This window comes from Diuraphis noxia, unplaced genomic scaffold (assembly GCF_037042655.1).
Source record: "Diuraphis noxia isolate RWA-SAM2 unplaced genomic scaffold, SU_Dnox_SAM2 contig0005, whole genome shotgun sequence".
Taxonomy (NCBI): domain Eukaryota; kingdom Metazoa; phylum Arthropoda; class Insecta; order Hemiptera; family Aphididae; genus Diuraphis; species Diuraphis noxia.
In genome coordinates, this window is record NW_028301715.1 from 16,881,607 (window position 1) to 16,905,156 (window position 23,550).

Here is a 23,550-nt window from a genome sequence, read left to right on the forward strand (position 1 = left end):
GTTAGCTTGTAGTGTATTTTTGTTTTTATTTTTTTAATATATATAAATATGGTGTAAAAAAATTAATAATACATAGGTAATAAGAATATTTCGACGACAATTCGAGCGGAATGGCCTAGCTAGTTATAACTTATAATCAAATAATTGTTATCGACGATGACTTGTTGTGCTATACATATATTATGTGCAAATTCATTATTCGTACTCTCGGCAGTTTGTCGAAGTCTCTTGTTAATCGCAATAATTTTCGTTCGTATTGTGAACAAATTGTGAAAAATGCCCTAAAAATTAAGAAAATGTATTAAGAATTTAAAAAAAAATGCGACAGTAAAATTACTTAAAAAATAATCAGTATCGGCCAAAAAACATGCCTTTGCATTAAAATCCCAGCCTTATAAATAGTCATCGTTTATATACAATATTATGGTCATATTATCGTATATAGGAAATGCTTTATTACCTAAACATATTGTCTTGGCGGTACATTTGAAAACTCGACGCTATATATATCGAATGTTGGATTCCAGCAATAAACGATCGGTATAGATACCTAGCTGTTATCGACGTCTTAAATGGTTATTTTTTACCCCCTCCTCACCCCTTTAACTAAGTTCAAAATGTAAAAACGTCTAATACAGCGTTTCTCAACCAAAGGGGGTCGCATAGGTCAAAAGTAATAAAACGCTGATTTAAAATTGATATTGACAAATGATAATGATAGGACAGATTTTTACTGTTTTTTTACTATTATAGATGGTGGAGGGGGGAGGGTGTGATTGATTATATTGTATACCTATTTTGGGGGGATCACGACACTAAAAAGGATGAGAAACGATGGTCCAATATATTCTAAAATGTAAAATGTTAAGTTTTTAAATCATTTTTTTTTTTTTTTTTTTTTTAACTGAATAAATACTTAACATAAAATTATAATGAATTTTTTGAATATTACCCAACAAGGTGTATTGATACTTGATAGTGCATTGTAATAGTTGATAAGAGTTTAAATAATAAAACCAAATAGAGATAAATTAATTCAACCGTTGAATGCATTTTCCTATATGTGGTTACCTACCAGGAAATTATTTTAAGAGACCGTCGTATGAAAGAGGTATGGACCTTCCCCGTGGAAAATTCTTAGCTACGTCTCCGTCGTGGAATATTCTAACTTTTTTCGCCATCTACGTAGTTATACTGAAATGAGCACTGAATCGCAAAAGTATTCACTGCTATTACCGCAAAGTAGAATGTGTTCGACTCATCGTCTTGCAGGCGATGATGCATTATTGTGCATTTTAATAGAACTGCGCCACAATAATATCGCGATGCCCGTCGAATGTCAGATTTCAACTACAACCCAGAGGCGTCATTTGGGGGGTGGCAGGGTGTGCGGTTGCACCCCTTCTTTTAGAATGTTACAGTTGGCCTGCGCCTTGCTGAAGCCTAAAATAATGCACGAGCCACGAATTCACAATTATGTATATAATTAAAATCAAATTGTAATAACCGGTCTACAATGTATGAAAATAATTGAATGCAGGATAATATACATATACATATGTATATCTATTTTTATATGGCCTGGTGAAATTTCAAAATGGCCTGCTTGAAATTTCGCACACCTGAAAAAAAAACCTGAAATAACGCCCCCGCTACAACCAATCGGTAAATATTATTAAATTACCGGAGCTTATATTTTCGAAATTATGGTTTTTGTTCAACTTTTATCAAACACAAACATTATATTTTGTTCTAGAGGCCGTTTTAATATTATCGTTTGCAGCATATATATATATAGCAGTTAAACTGCTATACAATATATATAACTGCATTGCAGTTTATATCGAACTGAGTACTACAACGCAATTCGCTAAATTCGTTTTTCTTCAAACACAATTGTATAGTAAGCAAGTAAGTTTAAACTATAATGCAGTGGCGCCTAACTTGACGTGATAATATAGTCATAACATTCCGTATATGATGGAAAATATCATAACAATCTTTTAGATATTAAACTCAAGCGTTCATGAAATGTATTGTGAGTGCCTAATATTTATTTTTTTATTTAAGTTTTTATTTGTGAACTGATTCACTGAAAATATTTACTTTGTATAACTTTTGTAATTTAAAAAGAAATGAGTTGTTTTTTAATAACGTCTTTTGTTTTTAGAAGAAAGGTACCACCAATTATTTGTTTTAATTGTGAGTTATTTCGCAACATTCAAAAGGGAACAATAAATTAGTGAAATTCTTATTTTTCTCAAAATAAAACGTTATATAAAAATGAAACAAGAAAACTTTTACGAGTGGTTTTTTTTGTTTTTACGATTATTTTGTACGCAAAAATAAATACCTACATTTATATTTTTGTTTAGAGTAGCTAATGCACAAGAACAGTATATAATTAGATAAATATTTGATAAACAGTTAAACCAATAAACTATACTAAGCGGAAGTACACATAATTTTACTAAATTCCAGGCGTAAGCCCATCATAAACAGCTTAAAATGATTGAATAATAAATAAGATTATACATTTGCTGAAATAAATATCATGCGATAATAACGGAATTTAATTATAAACATCTACAAACACAATTATTATTTAGGCGGCTAAATCAAATACATTTATTATTTAGGTCAACACTCACTATTTTCATTTTAAATACTTAAAGAGTCGAATTTATGCCGTGTTTGTTGTATATTATTATAGCTGTAGGCATTTCAATAACAACATTTCAATACGATAACGATTGATGCTGCACGGTGATAATAATAATATAATTGTTTATGTTTAAGTATGTTATGTTTGTGTTATTGTCATTTTGTTAGTATTATCATTTTTATGTGCGTGTAACGGTGCGGTCCGCAGTTGCAGCCTTGTCGGCGGAACGTTATCATGTTTCCGTTTGCGACCGGCCAGCTGTGTGATCGTTATCAATTTGGTTTTCTAAGCTTCGTTGTTGTTTAAAGTTACTTTATGCCAAGTCATGCTTTCGGTGTCACAAAGTTCTTAGTTTTTCCAGTTTTCATTGTTTTAGTGTGGTGACACTGAAAGCCTATTCGTATAGTTTTCATATAATATTTCGTCCGTTATTCGTTAATGTGACTTACTCACTTGGTTTTTTCTCAGCCGTCAAGGCGGTCGTTTGTCAGCGCAGTTCATGTGCCAATGTTTCATGTCAGTTGCAGTCGTCCCAAACCACGTGGTTGTGAATTTGTGTTTTTTCTTGTCAAGAAAGTCGTCTGGTAACTATCGTTCATTGCAATATCAATTGCTTAAATTCGTATTTATTATTTAGTCTACGATGCTCGAAGTTTACCAGCGACTTGTCTTTGTGATTCAACGTGGTGTGGTGTACCAGCACTTACTTCGTGCTCCTGTCCTGGCTGCATTCATTGTTATAGTATTGTGAAGTCTTCGTAAACAGTTGTAGGCACACATTCGCACGTACGCAGGGTCAACTTGTTTTATTTGTATTACTTTTGATATACTTACATGCAGGCCCTGGTGCGGTAGCGTGGGTGTAAGACCAGGTGTGTGTCCCGACTGTTCTGTGAGTATTGGACGACCAAATATTTGTGTTAACATGGCCGACGGGCCTTAATCTAGTCTTATATAGTTACTATTATTGTTAAAAGAAAACATTTTTTATTTTTATATTATATGCCATCAGGCAATTGTAAACCTACCTGGCAATACCTTATTTATTATAAAATCATACAAAAGAATATTATTGTTATTATTATTATTGCTAATGAAGCACACACATTTATACAACATTGAATTTATATCTTTTTTTTTGTAATATATTATATAATTATACTCATATAGGTAGTGCATCAGTGTATGCGTTGCCTACCTATTCAGCTGTGAAGGCACTACTTATTTACAAAGAAAAAATAAGAGCTGACCGCGGCTACAATAATGGTTATTCATTTATTATAATTCGATTAAAGTTTATACATCAGAGTCCGCGCATTAATATCAAACTGATTTCATAATATACGATTCATAATGTTTCATTGTTTCCCGTATACAAATACCAAAAATATGATAAACTTCATAAAACAACCTTATCTTATGTATGGGTATTTCTAATAAGATAGTCGCAATGTTACTACTTACTCGAGTATATCATAAATCTCCTCGGTACAGATGATTATATGATCTGATTTTTTTGTTTAGTCTTCTCGTTCAGTCGAATGTTTATTATCTCCGCAACCGGTCAACTCCGCGGATCGTAACAAACCGCGATGGCGCCAACCGAGACAGGGAAACAACGACTATTATATGACGGTTTTAGGTCTCCTTCGTCTCCTCTCTTTCTCTTCTGCGTGGTTTTTCGTTACGCGTTTCATTATTTCTCGGCCAGGTGCTCCCGCCAATCCACGATAAGGAACTTCGGTCCAATATAACTGTTACGTATATAGATCAACTATCGTGTAATTATGCGAGCGCTGCAGTTAATGGACACAGACTCGACGGGACGAGGGTGAGTATAATATTATGATGATACAGTAGACGCTGTTTATAAGACTCACTTTGGGACCTGCAGCACCATGTGAGGTCTATTATAACCGAATGAATATCTTATAGGCGAAGTGGAAAAAAAAATTAATTACGTATTTAAAATTTTTTTTTTTTTTTTTGTATTGATCTTATATAAAACATCGGCTTCTGTGGCCATTAGTTTACAAATTTACAGTAATTTAAAATTAGTTAACAATTACAATATTATATCTACATTGTGGAATTAAGGGCTTAAATAAGGTTGTATAGCTGAATTTCTTTTATAAATTGTAGGATGTTGGAGATTGATTGGGTGTCAGGTCCTCCTAACGCTTCTCCGATTTGTTGAGATAATATGCCGTATTTTTTCCTCGTGTCTTCATATTTTTGGCATTCAGTAATAATGTGTTTTACTGTGAAGTCCACACCACACATTTCGCATATGGGGGGATCATTTTTTTCCATGAGTTGCCCGTGTGTGATGAATGTGTGGCCTATTCTTAGACGATTTAATATGGTTTCCTCTTTCCTATTTAGTCCGGGGTTTTGCCACATCTGTGTGTTGTTTTTTATTTGGTTTAACTTAGTATGCTGGTTAGTCCATTGTGTGAGCCATTTTTGGTCTAGGACTTGTTTGATTTTTTTTTTTTTGTCTTCATATGTGTATATATTGAGTTATGGGGTGTCTGCAGGGGAGGAGGCAGCTTTTGACGCTTCTAGGTCTGCTTTTTCATTGCCTTATAAATTTTATTTTACTACATATTATTTTGCTTTAATTTCAATACTTTAACACATATTCCATATTACATACTTATTATTGAATATGTTTAATAATCCTGATAAAAAAAAAAAAAAAAATTATAATAGGTAAATATTACACATAAAAATATTATAAAAATTATACATTAATAAAAAATTATAAAGGATGTATGTATAATGTATCAATTATTTATTTTGAAAAATTATTTTTCAAAAAAATTTGTAATTTTAGTTTGTAAAAATTTTGTTCTAATATTAATATTTCCTCTTTTTTCCATCTATGGAACCACCACCCCTCTTTTGCTTTGAAGTTGACCTTCCCCATTTTTTCTGCCAATTCTTCAGCTTTTTGGCGAAGCAAAGGACCTGCTGATACGCGAGCATCTTTATCTCTAACTTATACGAACCATTCTTTCAATGCACGTTCAATATTATTACACGTTACCTATAAGATACCAACAGGAACTAGAAATAATCAACACGAATAATATTCAATTTTTCAATACCAATTTATTTCTAAATTATAACCAAAAAAGTTTATTTTCTACTATTTATTTTACGAAGTGTTGAGTCTTATAATTTATAACTGATTTTTTTTTTTTAAAATGTATTTCGATACGCCCGGACCCGTTCCAGATGATTTTGAGTCTATATAGTAAGCGACTGAACCTTATATCCGTGAGTCTAATAAACGGCGTCTACCTACTGTGTTTAAAAAATGTTTAGAAAAGCGAGCTCATCGACGAGAAATGGCCATCTAAAGTTTCGCAAACACTTGCTCATATATATAATATACAGATGAAGTGCATAGTGATGGGATGAAGGCTGATGGCAATTGTTTTGCTTTTGGGATTTGTAATTTTAATGACGCGAAACTGCAACACGTTATTTACTGCAGTAGGTTTTAAATGCACGTCGCAAGTTAATTCGCGTCCAATTGGACCATTATTGTTCACAACCATCAAAATAACTTATATATACATCAACACTGCAACCCACAATGAAGCTATTGTACAAGCTTATATATATATATATATATATACCTAAATACCTATGTCTTGTTCAGGAATTCACAATATATAAATGTATAATAACGTCGCGGTACACAATAATATGAGCACAACGACGCTTGCTATATATCATATCGTGTTACGTAGGTAGGTATAATACACACATTTAACGATTCAATTAGTTTAGCGGCGGAAGGCGCCAACTGATGAGAAAACCGAAAGTCGACGGTGTGTACACACCTCCGCACCATTAATATTGTCAGCCGAAATTACGAGCCCTTCGCGGGTTGTGGGTGAGCTTTGAGTGTTCGCCTGCATTGAGAAGGTCGTGATGGAAGTCTAACGAGCCGACGTGGAACATTACTACGATTTGGATTAGACGTAAAACATAATATAATGATATACGACACGAACGAACGTGATGATAGGTATATGTTGTAAAAAAAATATATATATATATAATAAAAATATTATGGCGTACAGGGCTGGCGGTATACAACGTTAATTAATACGTTAAGAGTACGTAACAGTGGTATTATTGTTGTCTCCGTCTTACCAGTGCGTTATATAGCAAATTTATTACGCTCAGCAGAACACTTGTAGCTCCTTTAGTTAAAAAATTACAGTGAATCGACCTATTATGAAACTTGAACATTATCTGTGTTTATACGTTGGTTTTTTTTACGATAATTCAATTTTTAAGTGAGTTATGGGCATATAATATATACAGTACATTAAAAATGCTCATAACTCACTTAAAAATTGAATCATCGTAAAAAAAACCAACGTACAAACACAGATAACGTTCTTACCATCAAGTTTCATTATAGGTAGATTCACTGTAATTTTTAATCTAAAGGAGCTGCAAGTGTCCTGCTGAGCGTACCTAATCAATTTGCTATATTACGCACTGCAGGTAAGACGGAGACAACAAATTCCACTGTTACGTACTCTTGAAATAATGTCCTTCGTAACGATCTCACCTAATTTCGATATTATCGTTCCTCTGTCAGATTGGAAGATATATATAGTTGATAAAGACGATTCCAGTGATCGGTGCGACGAGCGACTTGAGTCTATAAAAATAAAAGTGATTATTTGGCAAATGTGTAAACGGTCTACCCGCGAATTACTATAATATTATAGAAAAAAATAGTGAAGAAAACACCATTAGAAATTGCAGACCTGTTCGCCGACAGATCGTTTTCATTTACTTTTTATCTAATATTAAGACCTATTATACATAGTTATATTTTTTTATTTATTCTTATAATATGTACTTTTATTCACACAAATTGTGATGGCATATTCAAATAATTTAAAACATTTAATTTTAATTTTCGTGTCATAATGCGTTTTTATTAACCGTATCCATTATAATATTAACGATAAGAGAGTTAATGAAATATTATTACGTTAAAAAAAAAAAAAAACAATTTATTAGTTACTACACGACTTCGCCTCGATTGGGTAATAATAATAATTATACTAAAATAAATTCACAGCTATTATTATTGTTTATATCTAAAATAATACGTCGAATGAAGAATGATTCGTGTGATATTCGAAATGTTAAGGTCGAGTTTTAATGTAGTTTTTAAATTCACATCAACGAAGACATTTTTATCGTACGTTTACATTTAATATCATTAACAACGGAAATATTTAATATGCACGCGCATGATGGACGTTATGAAAATCGATTAGCTATTAAAACCGTATTCAGACGCAGGCTCGGGTTTTCCGAGGGTGTAATAATAATATTATTTCATTATGAAAATTGTGTGGTTTACGGAAGTTGTTGGCGAATAATAACGGTGTGTAGTGCAGGTTGCACTTTGCGGAATTGCTTTAGACTTGATTGTTATCAATTTCATTACGCCCGTGTGTCTGGACAAGGAGAATGTTTTTTTTCTTTTTTTTTAAATTTTATCTTGGCGTATCGCGTTTCTATTAGTATCTATGGCCAATTACTAGTTTTTTTTTTTTTTTTACACAATATTGCGACACTCTACCGCCCACCTTTGCACGACGCGTCTTCGACGCACGTCATCGACGTACCCACCCAATCCACCAACAATGATTCAGTATCATATTACCACGCGAGTGTCCTAAATATCCCTCGACGTGAAAACGATTGACATTTTTTATGACCCACAATCGTGGCTGCCAACACTCTTAATCGGCATAGATCACGTTTTAAAAATAATAATTGCAATTCGATTTAACTTATTGTTTTGTTACTTCGTCCTATGTTATTTTTTCTTTTCTCTATGTTAATTCCTTAATCGCTTGTGCTTATTGTTGCTCTGCGGCAGATTGTAACGGTTTTCTAGTTTATAAGCTTATAATACTGAAAAGCCTGAAAAATATAGAGCAGCGAATCTCGACCACTTTTTATGTACGCGCGCCACCTACACAACTTGAAAATGTTCGTGTACCTACCACTTAACCGAATAACGTTTTTGTTGCTCACCAAAAACGAAAAACGTTATTTTCCATGTTTGGAATATTATTTCTCTAGGCGAATTATAAAATCATGATTGTTCGAGCGTTTAATGCACAATTAATGTAAATACCTAACTGAGTATTTACAATTATTATTTATATCAAATAAAGCAAGTAATATTTTGCGCGAATAATGATCAATTCCAGTTTTATTTTTTCACGAAGCGAGATTTTCTTAGCGTACCACACGTGAGCTTTCCATGTACCGCTAGTGGTACGCGTACCACACCCGCACGTGTTGTCTTCGACTTACTAGCGCGTAACGCATCAATTTTTACGCTCAGCAGAACACGTGTACCTATAGCTATGTGTTAGTTTAAAATTTAGTGACCGCTTATAAAAATTTAAGGCTTTTTATTATATTTTGATTTTAAATGAGTATTTTAAAATTATAAATTGTTCGTACATCTTAAAAAACTCATGGCTCGACTTAAAATTAAAAAATAATTAAAAAGCCTATCCCTCGATCATATATTATAATGTCGCCTTTAATATTTATAAGAGGTCAGTTCACTCTAAATTCGCTCTGCTGAGCATTGAAATTGCCATGTTACGCACTTGTAAGACGGATAGAAAACACGTACGGGGCCATCACTTCCTCTTAATAAATATGTTATAATTGTATTTCATATATTATCTATGAATATTTATTATTAATAAAAAAAAAAAAACATTTTTACTTGCACATTTGACTATTATTTCGTCGTATTCCTATATGTATATTGGACCATCAAGCGGTAAAATAATTTACCAGTAGGCACCTGTAACTAGTGTTGGTTAATCTTTGTTCAAGACGATCAGTGGAAAACTATTTTTTCACAGACAATTTAGTGGCCATCACCCCGAAAGACAGTAAATATATTGTACACGGTTTCTTCGCTTTATTTTCGAAAGTTTTTTTTAACGCCAGGTGGTCGTTTCACTCCTGAATAAGTTATTGGTCGAGTGAGTCATCTCACCATTATTTGACCAAATACGGTTGGAAATAATATTGTTCTTCAGTGAATTGAGCAGCGAATTCGGTACTGACCGTCCTAACATTTTCAATGTTATTTACTAGCCAAAATACAATCGGAGACAGAAAAATAAAAGCCGGTAGTCATCACGGGAATACTTTTGGTGCCAAATCAAGAAAAAAAAACAGAAGTCATAGAGGCTACTATATCATTGACGGATTTTCATCGAATAAAATATTTACCGACTTAAATAAAAAAGTGTACCGCGAAAATGTAATCGTTTAAACATCGTTTAGTCTTATGCTTATTAACGAATACGTAATGACATGAATTATAACTATGATTTTTTTTTTTTTAATTTTTTAAATAATCGCGACTATTAATAATTAAATTTTAGGTATATAAGGCAAATGCATAATACCTATCGAAAAAAATCGCCACGGAATATTATATTGTATATTGTACAAAATATTCATATTATACAGAGCGTTATAAGACGATGACACTGTACGTGACATAACCAAACGCATAATATAATTATCATACATTTTTATTAGGTAATAATATTGTTTTTCGATTCAATACAATTTTCGATTATTCGTTTTGTTTAATGTTTAGTATAAAAAAACTAGATATATACGACGATATATACATTTATAAACACGAGTACCTATCGTAATAAGACAACAATTGCATTTCAGATTTAATTTCACAATAATTGTGTTTATAATTAAACAGACATAATCAAATCTGAAATTCGTATGATGTTAAACTTTTCAGTCGTCATCATCATCGCACAGCCAGATAAAATAGTTATGCAAACCGTTTCGGCCGTCGTCGTCGAGTTATTAGTATTTTGTTTGCTCGATAATGTATAACAATATTACAACAATAGTATAGTTACACAGCAGTAGTGCACACTTTCAACGTATAATACCGGGTGATTCTTTTATCATTGAACACTCATTATTTCAAAAATTACCGACTAATGTTTTTAAAAATTTTTTTTTACATAGTTTCGAGTCGTCTGAAAACCAACGTTTTTACTAAAAAATTTTACTTTAAAATATTTTTCAAGTTTTTTACTTTTTTGAATGACAACATAGAGTTTTAATTTCATATTCCAAAGCAGGATATTTTTCTAAATATTTTTACTACATAAAAATCGAATTTAGGACGAGTAGTTTATGAGCTATGAGTATTTAAGTTTAGACAAGCGGAATAGTGGACAAATATGGTAACCCCGTACCACTCCACTCATCTGCCAATCTAAACTTTAAATACTTATAACTCATAAACTACTCGTCCTATATTCGATTTTTATGAATCAAAATACTTAGAAATATATTCTGCTTTTGAATATGAGTGTTCAAAAGAATCATCCGGTATATTCACTGGCCATACGTTGCTCACGCACAGTTTTCTTATGAGACACGAACATCCCGTCCAATGTTCAACCTGCGGCGAAACTCTAACCATTAAACACGTCCTTCTACACTGCCGCAATTTTGCCGATACCGGCAGAACCTCCTCAAACATTCCAGAAAACCTTATTTTTATGAAGCACTCAGACCAGATTATGAAAGTTCTATAACAATATCCCAACCTTTCTAAAAATTACCAAACTGTACAATTTTATGTAATTTTATATTTTTTCTTTGTTCTTTTTCCTTCTCTACATTGCGCATATCGAAAATAATTATATTGTAATATTGTAAAATGTATTGTAAATTGTACCACAATGTATAGCAGGAATGGGCCGATAAATAGCGGCGCTCCTATGGCAAAATAGAATTTTTATTCTATTTGCGCCCACCTTCCTAGATTTTCAAATTTAATTATACCAAAATTTTGCACCCCTGGCAGGCGCCCACCTTAACTGGCCCTGTAATGTAAAAGCAATATTTAAATGTGTAAACTAATAACCTTAGTTGTTGAGGCTTTAAAGTAATGGAAAAAAAAAAAAATAAATATATTCACATTTAAACCGCGTGACTTTTAACAAGAACAATTTAGGTATAGGTACCCAGTGTTGAATCCAGACAATTTTTCTAGGGGGGCTCACTTTTTTTTTCATTGGTGAATTATATCTATTAATAGGTAGTTATTCTGATTACAATTTATAATTTAGACATTTCAAATTTAGAAAAAACTACAAAACAAATTATTTTTAAATCAATCTAAGGTTGTCACACATTATAAATCGTATTACCTATTATTATTATTTATTGCAATTCAGAAATTATAAATATTTAAGAAGTTATAAAACAAATTATTAATTTTTAAATCAATTTAAGGTTAATCTAAGGTCGTCACATATTATAAATTGTATTATAATTTATTACAATATTCAGAAATTATAAATATTGAAAAAATTACAAAATAAATTAGAAACCTATTAATTATTTATATTTAAATTAGTATTGTGCATTTAATAAATAAGTACATTTTGTTGAAAGTCAGAAAGTTGTATTTGTCAGGGGGGGGCTAAAGAAATTTCGGGGGGGGGGACGCTCCCCCTGAGGGGGGTATACCTTGATTCAACACTGGGTATACCTACCTACTAAATATTATGACATTGCAGTTACTTATATTACTCATATTGTACGCTTTACATATCTATGAATTCTGTTTGCGAAACAAAACACTTATCTATTGTACCTATCATAAATATATATTTTTAAAAATTTTCTGTTTTCATGAACATACTACGGTATATGCCTATATTGTGAGTTTTGTTTTTGTTTGTATGCAACGAATAAATGTTATTCGTAGAGGGAAAATCATTCCCTCTCAAAACGATCCCACTACAACAAATAAAAATTAATTACGAACGTGATACTACTGCAGGAACGCAAATCGAAATACTTGATAACCCTTGTTTCTGACATCACCTATACACAGTATATACTGTCTTTGAAATAAACTTGTTACAGACATTTAAGCTTCAAAGCACTTTATATGGTTAACGTTTTATTATGAGAATCTGATGTATACAGGGTGTCTCATGAGGATATATACCCAGTGCTGTAGTCCTAAAAAAGCAGAGGGTTGTAACTTTATGAGTTATATAATAATAATTTTATTAAATAAACACTTTTTTTGTACTAATGTTTAATATCCTGCGTACCTAATATAAAATTTATAAAATAATAAAATATAAAAATTAAATTAAAAACCATTTTAAATGAATTTTATACTATAATTTTTGGCATTTTATATTACTTTTTTTTTTGCATTTTAAGTGCATATTTTATTGTATTTTTAATGCATTTTTTAAGGTATTTTAGTGCATTAAATTCACAGACCTAATCATTAGGTATCACACGTTGGTAGAGGGTATAATAACACAACACACATATTATACATTAACTGTACAAATTAAAATTAAAACTAAACATTTTTTCTAAATATATTTATTGAAAAATATTCTACAGTTAGTCAATTATCATTAAATATATATATTTAATTATATAAATTATGTTTTATACAAATTGTCCATCTCAAGTGATTCTTAACAGTCTTAGTTTTTCTATCAGAAATATTAATAATAATCTAATGACTTTTATCTTTATATTATTTCATATTTGGTAATTTCACTACAATAACAGAGAGTATACGACCTTAATCAGAAGGTATACGGAGTTTATTATAAATAACCAGAAAATAACCCTCCGCTACAGCACTGGATATATCCATTATAGCCATAGAAAACTAAAAAAAATTATTAAAAATCATGTGATTTATGAAAATTAATTGTTGAAAGGTCAACATTTTTGGCGAAATAGGCGAACAAAAAATTAAATTAAATAAAATACATGTACATAGTAGCCCTTGCCTATGCAGAGTCTGATAAAAAAAAAAAAAAAACAGATTTACGATATGTATAATATTTATTATCTCGGGAGATATTGCAATGGGCAAATCCTCGCGGGACACCCTGCAGTATAATATGTGAGTTAAATTAAAAGCGACTAAACGTTTTTATGTGACGTTTCCTGGTTTTCATTGATATAAATTGAGTGTATTAGTCTTTATTAACACAGCAGCTTTAAGACGGTATTTTAATTTCATTTTGGACGTTGATGTATATGGATTTTACGTGACCTGCAGAGCATATACATTTATAGATATTTCGCCATTTCGGGTCTTTCAAAATGGCGTAATGTTCATTATAATATGATGAAAAAATCCACAGAAACAGTAACGTTTTATTGATGACCGTCTCCCGCGGTCGTTAGCAAATCATTTGGAAACGAATGCAATAAAGCATAGGCTGGTTACATTATGCCTTCCCTGCAGTATACCGTTATATAATAACCGTATATAGTGGCTTGTGAATGTTTTGACGTGTCCGGAATTCTTATAATTTTGTATAAATAGCAAAATTGAACTTTTATTGTATAATCCCACTTAAATTGGGACTTATATTTTACTTGATACGACGCATGCTCAAATTCATAACATTTCCCTTGATGATGAATTTCAAGTATTTATTTTTGAAATTTGTAAAAAATATTTTTAAAAAAAAATGAATTATCTTACTTTTTATTATATACCATCTAAAAAGTTTTCTATACTGTGGTACCAACTCGTTTTTCAAATTACAATTACCCTTATTTCCTGTAAATATAGTTATGTAGTTGTTTTTTTTAGAAAATGTTTATGTGAATCAAAAATTGAAATGATATCGAATACACAATTATTGGCTTTTGAGATATTAAACATTGAGTACTAAGTCTATTGCCCAATACATATTATAATAGGTTTGAAAAACATTGGAGTTTTCATAGTTTGAAAATATTCGAATACCTATATTATTGTATATAGGTAAATATATATATATTTTATATCTATTTTGTAAAAGTTTTATAATTTGATGTCTAGTGAAAATTTTATGAAATACCTGCAGTATAGGTACATTTATTCATTTTATAATTTCGAAACAAAACCATTTTTAAGGAATGTCAATAATTATTGTCCTTAGGAATATTTTATCGACTCAGAAATTACTCTTTCAAATTTTTATTTTCCTAACATCAATATTTAAAAAATAAAATCTCATTCACAGAACGCAAAGCAGTTTTTTTTTGATTGCAGGCAAGCGTGAGATCGTCTTAAAAAGTCTGTTCGGAAATTCGTTAACACTATACGTAATATGCGTATATAGCTGTAGGAAAACCATAAAAACCATAATTTTATACCACATTTAATGTGGTCTGTTACCTTTGTTACCCGACGCGCTTGTGAGAAAATCGATTTTTCGTTAATTGAGATGCCATTATAACGTATACGTCTGATAACAATAATGTTGTAGATTTGAGCGTAATGCAAAATATCAAATGAGTAAAGTCGAGTTACGTTTATACCAATTGTTTTCGTATTAAATTGTACACACAATAATTATTATGATTACTACGGAAACGCATAGAATTATGTGATAACCACTTATTGGTGGTGTGTCATATTATACGATAATCGAATAAGCTCGAACACCATTACTCCCGAGCGCCGATGCTGAATAAATATAAAAGTTTCCAAACCTCCCGCGTGGCAGTGTGGCACACTTATCCATAATGATATAATATTAATTATTATTTATTATAAAAGCCTACACAGAGTGTTACATTTTATTAAAGTCTTTCGTGTTTGAGCACTTTCGAATACGTAAATTCGTAATCATAATAATTTTTCACGCATTATATGTATATGAAACGAGTAGAGATCATTAAATAATATTTAAAGCTCAATGTCTTGTGTTTTCATGTTTAGGAATAGTATTTGTAGTAATTTTTCATTTTTTGTTTTTTCAATATAATTTAAACTCGAGGTGTTTTAAAGAAAAAAACTACAACGTCGATTTACTCTTTAGTTTTATTTTCAGATTTCGACACCATGACATTAAATGTGACACAAAAATTGTTTTTGTTTATTAAAATTTATTTTTCGTTAGTATATTGAATCACTTTACTAAACGCGCCAACCCATTAACCGTATACGATGAGATATAGTACATTAAAAGGTTTTAAACAAAATTACTAATTTAATAAAATTGTAGTTGTATTTTTGCAAAGATGAAGAACGTTAACTCAACACCAATGTAAATTATATTACGTCCCACGCACCTATCCGATGAAATATTCTACTGCGCAGTAATACAGAAAAGTGAACCTATTGATAATCCTGAAATAGTAAAATTGTAAATTTAACTATAGGTAATTTAGATGCTGAATTCTTATATTAGGAGATATTGGATTTCATAGCATTAGGTATAAGTTTATTTTATATTTTTTGTTATAGAGCATCAGTAAATATTTCTTCTGTTATTAAAAAAGTTTCATTTGTCCGTACAATCTTTTTATCGATTGAAAATTGAAAACAGATAGTACTTACTTTTCACATTTTTTTCTTAGTTTGATGAACATTTCAAATTCAATAAAAATTATAATAACATTAAAATAAAATAAAATGTACGAAAACACTGTTAAATAAAAACTATAATTAAAACTCTAGTATAGTATTGTCATGAATTAATTATATGATGTATTAAAATAAAAAAATAAAAAAATATTGATAATAAGTGTTATAAAAATAATAATAATAATAATTTGAACCTATATATATTATCATATTATGTATATCTTTAAAATATTTCCTTATAGAATTTTATTAAGATTATATTATTCGATTGTACATATAAAATATAAATATTGTAATATTATAGATTTATATTTTGAAATAAACGTTTTTAAGTAGGTCTTTACTTGAAAAATATATGTCAAATAGTTCATGTTTAGCAGATTGTATACACAGTGTGGGTAAGTACATAATAGACGAAGGTCATCACATAATATTATACTATTCTATGTGTATCCATAAATCGATTTAGAATCTTACCCAACTACGCCTTAATATTGTACCACGGGATATCTGGTTGTAATAATTTGCCATTTAACTGTCATATTATTGCGAAACATTGTACCTCGTGGGATATCGAATACCGAACCCTTCAACGTGTACCCGAATTGTCTATCTAAGGCGCCGTGTTACAACAATTGTATTCAGTGCTCGACTTGACAAAATTAAAGTAGGGAGACTCTGTTAACTTTTAAAAAAAGAGCGTCCCCACCACTTGTCAAACGTTACAAAGCCGTGGGGGCTATGCCCCCACACCCCCTTATACACCTCTTTGAATCATATAGGAAATATTTATGAATAATTAAACTAAAAAAAAAAAATTATGTAAATATTATATTTTTAACTTATAAAATCAAATATAACAAACTCAAGAACAATTGAAACAAAACAAAACAAAAAAACTATTTATTTATATATGTTATCACTTAACACGTACATTTTGATAAAAATTAAAAATTCAGAATGATGGCAATGATGGCATGATTTAGCGTCCCATGCGTTACCCTTAAAAATAAAAGTAGGGGTACGCTGAAATTTCTGAATAATTAGTTAGGGTACTCCGTTCCCCTGCGTCCCCCCCAAGTCGAGCACTGATTGTATTACAATATCATAATGATTATATTATAATTACTTTAGATATGGTAATTATATGGTAATGGTGATTATTCTTATATCTAGAGTGATTTCTACAAACAAATTTCGATAAATAATACCTGTATATTAGTTGCATACTTCTATGTTCATTGTAATTATTGCAGTTTATATACAATTAATAGTAATATTGATCTTAAACAATTAATTGAAATAAAGTGAAGTTTAAATTTAATAACTATATTACTTAATATTCAATTACCTATTTAATATACTGTATTTGTATGTAAGATAATTTATAATTTATAAACATGAACAACGTCCGTTAAAAATGCGCTTTTATGAATAATCTTTTAAATATTAAAACGATGATAAAGGAGGTGCCAACCTAGTTGGATGGGAAGAGTAAACCACTTAAACAAGCGGTGACGGATTAGGGTTAGCGCAGTATAAATATTATTATTTATGACACCCTGAAAAATCGACCTATGACATCAGTGTTGGCGAAAACGACAGCTGTAATCCTCATAATATTTTTAGGAATTCAGAGGTTAAAAATGTCTCACCGCCCTTCAGTCATACACGACCGATAGACTTATTAGATGGAATATTCTTTATAGTTATGCGTAATCAAGGAAACTACAAACAGTCAACACTTTTAATATAGTGTAAGAATTAAGTATTTTTTATTTTATTTTTACGATTTATATTTTTTATTTCGATTTAACGTGCAAATTCTGAAATGTGGTTGTAAAATAGGAGAAATTGTTTTCATCAATATTACCCAAACAATCTGTGGTTAAGATATTATATTCCTACTTCATAATACTCGCAAGTAATTAATTTATGGCATAGAATGTGCATTAATCATTAATGGACACAAGGCCGTATCTAGAAATTTTTTTTTCTTTTGGGAAGGGGGGTCCAAAACATATTAATTGTAATTTTATTGAATTTACATTTTTACTTTTGAAATGTGGTTATATATCTATATAAATAAGGCAGAAAAAGATATAATCTTCTTTTATTAAAATCAAATATACAAAATTACTTTGGTATCTATTGTCGCTTTCATTATACAAATAATAATTATACCTTTTATTCTTGGTTATTTAAAATGTAATTTCAGTAACTTCATCCAGATTTGAACTTGGAATAACTATTAAAAAAAACTATATAATTTTTAGATTTTTTTTGTTTCAAAATTAACTACTTACGAGAAATCATATTTAAAATTTCAATCCTTATCTAAATCCCATAATTTATGGAGAATGTGGCAATAATTTTTCAAGTTTTTTGAACAGAACAATAAAATTGTATTGACATTTATAGAATTCAAAACTAAAAGTCTATTAACTTAAAATAGTTAAAATATTTGGAAAATGTTTTCCAGTATAAAATATCCCTATACAGGGTGATTCTTTTAAGTGGGTACACTAATAATCTCGAAAAGTATTGACTTTTTTCAAAATATTTTTGTACATGGTTTCAAGTTGTTAAAAAACCAACGTTTTTATTAAAAATTATATTTTTAAATATTTTTTATCCTTAATATAATTTTTTAAGTTTTTTACTTTTTTGAATGATAACATAAAGTTTTAATTTCATATTCCAAAGCAGAATATTTTTCTAAGTATTTTGATTCATAAAAATCGAATTTAAGACGAGTAGTTTATGAGTTATATGTATTTAAAGTTTAGACAAGCGGAGTAGTGGACAAACACTTTGCGGGGTAACCCTGTACCACTCCACTCTGTCAATCTAAACATTAAATACTTGTAACTCAAAAACTACTAGCCCTGAATTCAATTTTTATGAATCAAAATACTTAGAAAAATATTCTGCTTTGGAATGTGAAATTAAAACTCTATGTTGTCATTCAAAAAAGTAAAAACCTTAAAAAATTATAAGGGTAAAAAATATTTAAAAATATAATTTTTTAAAAAAACGTTGGTTTTTTAACAACTTGAAACCATGTACAAAAATATTTTGAAAAAAGTCAATACTTTTCGAGATAATGAGTGTACCCACCATAAAGAATCACCTCGTATAAACATTCAAGGAAAGTGAAATGTATCTTCAGTAATTCAATTTAGTCACGCAATCTCCAAATTTCTCAAGAACTGTTGTTCATTATTTTTTTTTTTGTTAGTTTTCTGGAATTTTTTAAACTACCGAGAAATTGAAATTATGGCCTTCCCAAAGCACCAATCTCATTTACATTCCCGTTGGAAAAGCTACTGAAGATGAAAATCGAAGCATTAATAATTAATTCGACAACAAATCGTCTGCACACACACACACATCAAAAAATCTTCTTCAAATCAATACAATCTCGAGTAAGGGCTTCTCAGAATCTAAATACGAAAAAAATATCCCGAACATCAAGTTTTTTAGGAAACACAATATAGGCAAGTAATTCGAGTAATTGCAAAATATAAAAAAAAGCGGGAAAGTGGATATCGCTCTGCTGTACATTAGGTGGTGGGGTGGACCTCTGACTAGAGTAGGTTAGATTTGAATGCAATGATAGGCACCATTGTATACGAAAAACGATTCTGAACGGAGATGATTTGTCAGTCTAGGATATATTATATTTAAATATTTTCATATATTCTATTTTGAAACAAATATTTTATTTTTCAATTAGGACGCATTTTGCATAAGGCATGGTTAATCAATTTTTCCAAAAACATAGGTTAGTAATAACATAGTTATGCTGTACTCAGACACAAAAACAAACGGGCAAAAAAACAAACACACATCATTGTAAAATCAATACATTCATCACTTCGTTCAGAATCTATAAAGAGTATTGGAAATAAACGAAGAATCAAAAAACACCATAAAAGACTTCACAAATAAGCATTCAAATATTGTATTCGAAAAGATTTGTAAGTCATTCCACGACCTTGACGCCACCGAATAATCGGATTCGGGTTCGGACCGAAGGCATTGACGGACTGTAATAGCTGCACACCAAGCGGGCGCACATCAGACTTGCGCCGGGTGGAACTCGAAAGTCACTGGATCTATGCCATCTGCGAACTAGGTTCGTCGTACCAGTACAGCCGACCACTTCGTCAGAACGTAATTCCGAAGAATTTTTACGAATATACAATCTTTTATTGAATTTACAAAATGAATGCACAAAGTGGTAAAGTAGAAATTAGTGAGAAAAGAAAAATACCTAAAAAAATTAAAATGTCAATTTTTGGAGCACCGCAATATGGGAAAATTATTCGAGTGATTATAAAATATAAGAAAATAATTGGGTTTGAATATTTGCGAATAATCTAGAAATATCATATTAAATGACTTAAACACAAATGAGCATTCAAATATAATTTATATTCGAAAAGATTTGTATGTCATTCCACGACTTTGACGCCACCGAATAATCGGATTCGAGTTGGGACCGATGGCATTGACGGACCGTAATAGCTGCACACCAAGCGGGTGGAACTCGAAAGTCACTGGATCTATGCCATCTGCGAACTAGGTCCGTCGTACCAGTAACAGCCGACCACTCAACAAGTGTTAATATTAGAGTTGTCTACATTTTCACTACTTTCATCATTTTTTTTTTTTTTTTTTTTTTTTACCCAATTTAAATGTACTGGAAATATTGAAACAAGTAATATAATGTGAATAATATAAAATATTACATTTATTGCTTGATATTGAATTAATAAATTGTTGGTATTTATGCAGAAAAATGGAAATAATAGTAAAATAAAATAATTTAACAGTACGTGTTCAACTCCCGACAGTGAAACACGTGTGTACCTTTTACGATCGCGTGTGCGTTTTAATCAGCTCCCGATAGCACAGTGCAATTACGACGAGCATAGACGCACAGGTAATATGAACCGTATATATACATCATATAGTTAAAGTAACACAAAATGAACAGCAATAGACGACCAGCACATTTTAAGACTTTAACACAAATGAGCATTCAAATATAATCATATTCCAAAAGATTTGTATGTCATTCCACGACATTAACGCCACCGAGTAATCGGATCCGGGTTCGGAATGTTGGTATTGAAGGACCGTAATAGCTGCACACCAGGCGATCGCCCATCGGACGCTCGCCAAGTGGAACTCGAAAGTCACTGGACCTATGCCATCTGCGAACTAGGTCCGTCGTACCAGTACAGCCGACCACTTCGTCAGAACGTAATTCCGAAGAATTTTTACGAATATACAATCTTTTAATGAATTTACAAAATGAATGCACAAAGTGGTAAAGTAGAAAAAATTGAGAAATAAAAATATCTAAAAAAATTTCAAACGGATAATTGTTTGAGAAACAAAATATGATGGGGAAGTTATTCGAGTAATTGCAAAATATACGGAAGAAGGTAAAATTGAAAATATGGGAAAAATCAAAAAACACCATCAATATGAATATACGAGACATATTATGAATGTTTGAATCCTATTACCCAAGTGCTAAAACTAAAACGCTGTAATAATTTGGAAGATAATCAGAAAATAAATAGTTAGAGTGGGCAGACACGTTCTATAGCTGCGGTGAAAAACGTTTAAAAGGAAAATCAACAGAAAGTGTCCATTAATATAATCAAACACAGAAATACCAATTTAATTATTAACACCGGGAGATTATGTAAAAAGACCTACAGAAATAAATCCACGAGAGTATGGATAATACTTGTACTATAATAAATTTTTTACTCACATGGTCGTTCCGGTGTGCTGTAGAGCTTCGAATGATGACCGTGTTCCTTGTAGAGAGTCAAGAGTGTGGATCAATGGAATGAAACTGTTTGGCTGTGTCTTGTGTTCGCATGATCCCAGTTGTTAGTAGATGTTGTTCATTGTTTAGCTGCGAGAGTACTGATGTATTTTGTGATACGCACGTCTTGTATTTAAAGGCATGGTGATTGCGTCGATGCGTCGCGCAGGTGTCGCCCATAGTCGTCTGTGATTTGGCGTTGCGCGGTGTAGGTACCGCCCACAGTTGTCTGCCATTGGGTGTTGCGCTCCGTTTAACATGACGTCACGGACGTCTTGAAATATTTTTATTCCAAATATCCTAATAAATTATAAATATGGCACTTATGACTTATGATTAGATATTATACCAAAATTACCGATGGTGTTTATAAATAAATCTTATATTCGAGAAAATAAAATAAAATATATAATCGGGTAAAAAATTATATTCATTATCATTCATTTATACATGGTGATTTTTTTAATAGTAAACATTTATTCATCATACCTATCAAAACTGTTGATTTTTACTTTTTCCCAAAACGGCCAAAACTATATAAATATATAATTTTTTTTTTCTTATTCCTTTTTTCAATAATAAATTATTTGTAGACATGTAGTCAAAGATCGGATGCACCACAGCACGCCACGTAACGTTGACCTCAATCAATTTCCTTAAATCTGTTTCCGTGTGACATCTGCAGTTTTATCAAGCGTAAGTATAGGTAATACCATTGATTTTAGTATATTCTAAAATCAATGGTAATACGTTTAATCATTATAGTCTTTACTGAAATCGTTATTATAAAAATCGTTAAAAGTGTTAAAACGTCCGAGACGAAATAGTCAGAGAATATAAACGTATTTAGAACTTTCATTTGTCACATAAATACATGATACATTCAGTGGCGTAATTATGAATTTAGTTTGGGGGGAGGGAGGATTATAATATGCTTTTAGCAAAATCTGTTAGCCCATTACAGTAACCTACCGAACCAAATATAAAATGTTAGCAGTAAAATAAAAGTTTCAGGGAGGGATCTATCCCCCTCTACCCCTTAATTACGCCCCTGGTGTTCGCAATATGTTTTACCATTACAGTTACGAATTTTCAATATTTGAGACGGTGCACAGTATTATTATCATGTAAAATCTATTTAATAATGTTTTAATAATAAATTGTGTCTATAACGCACTATGTACTATGCACGTGATATTTATAGCACTCAAGCACATCATTTATTAATTACTTATTATTATATACAGAATGTTTGTCTTATTCAAGAATTTGAAATAATACAATATTGTACCAATACCTATATCATCTACATGAATTATTACGTACTTAACTTAATAAATATATAACTTTCGATTAACTATGAATGAATGAACTTTATTTTCGTTTTGTTTACCAATTGGTTATGGGGTATTAAAACATTTAAAATAATGTATTGTTTTGAAATTTAAATTTTTACAGTTAATATCATGCTCTGAAAAAGTTATGGAATCGAAAAAGGGAATAAAATAAGTAAAACTCTATAGGTGCGAT

General features: G+C 30.7%; 1 long non-coding RNA gene across 1 annotated transcript in view; it reads right to left on the minus strand.

Moving 5' to 3' along the window:
• LOC149054972 (uncharacterized) overlaps window positions 1–23,550 on the minus strand; it is a 30,992-nt gene that overhangs the window by 1,434 nt on the left and 6,008 nt on the right. The window contains exon 2 of the long non-coding RNA XR_016192171.1: window positions 21,964–22,320. This is a non-coding gene — a long non-coding RNA (uncharacterized LOC149054972). The remainder of the gene's footprint in view (window positions 1–21,963; window positions 22,321–23,550) is intronic.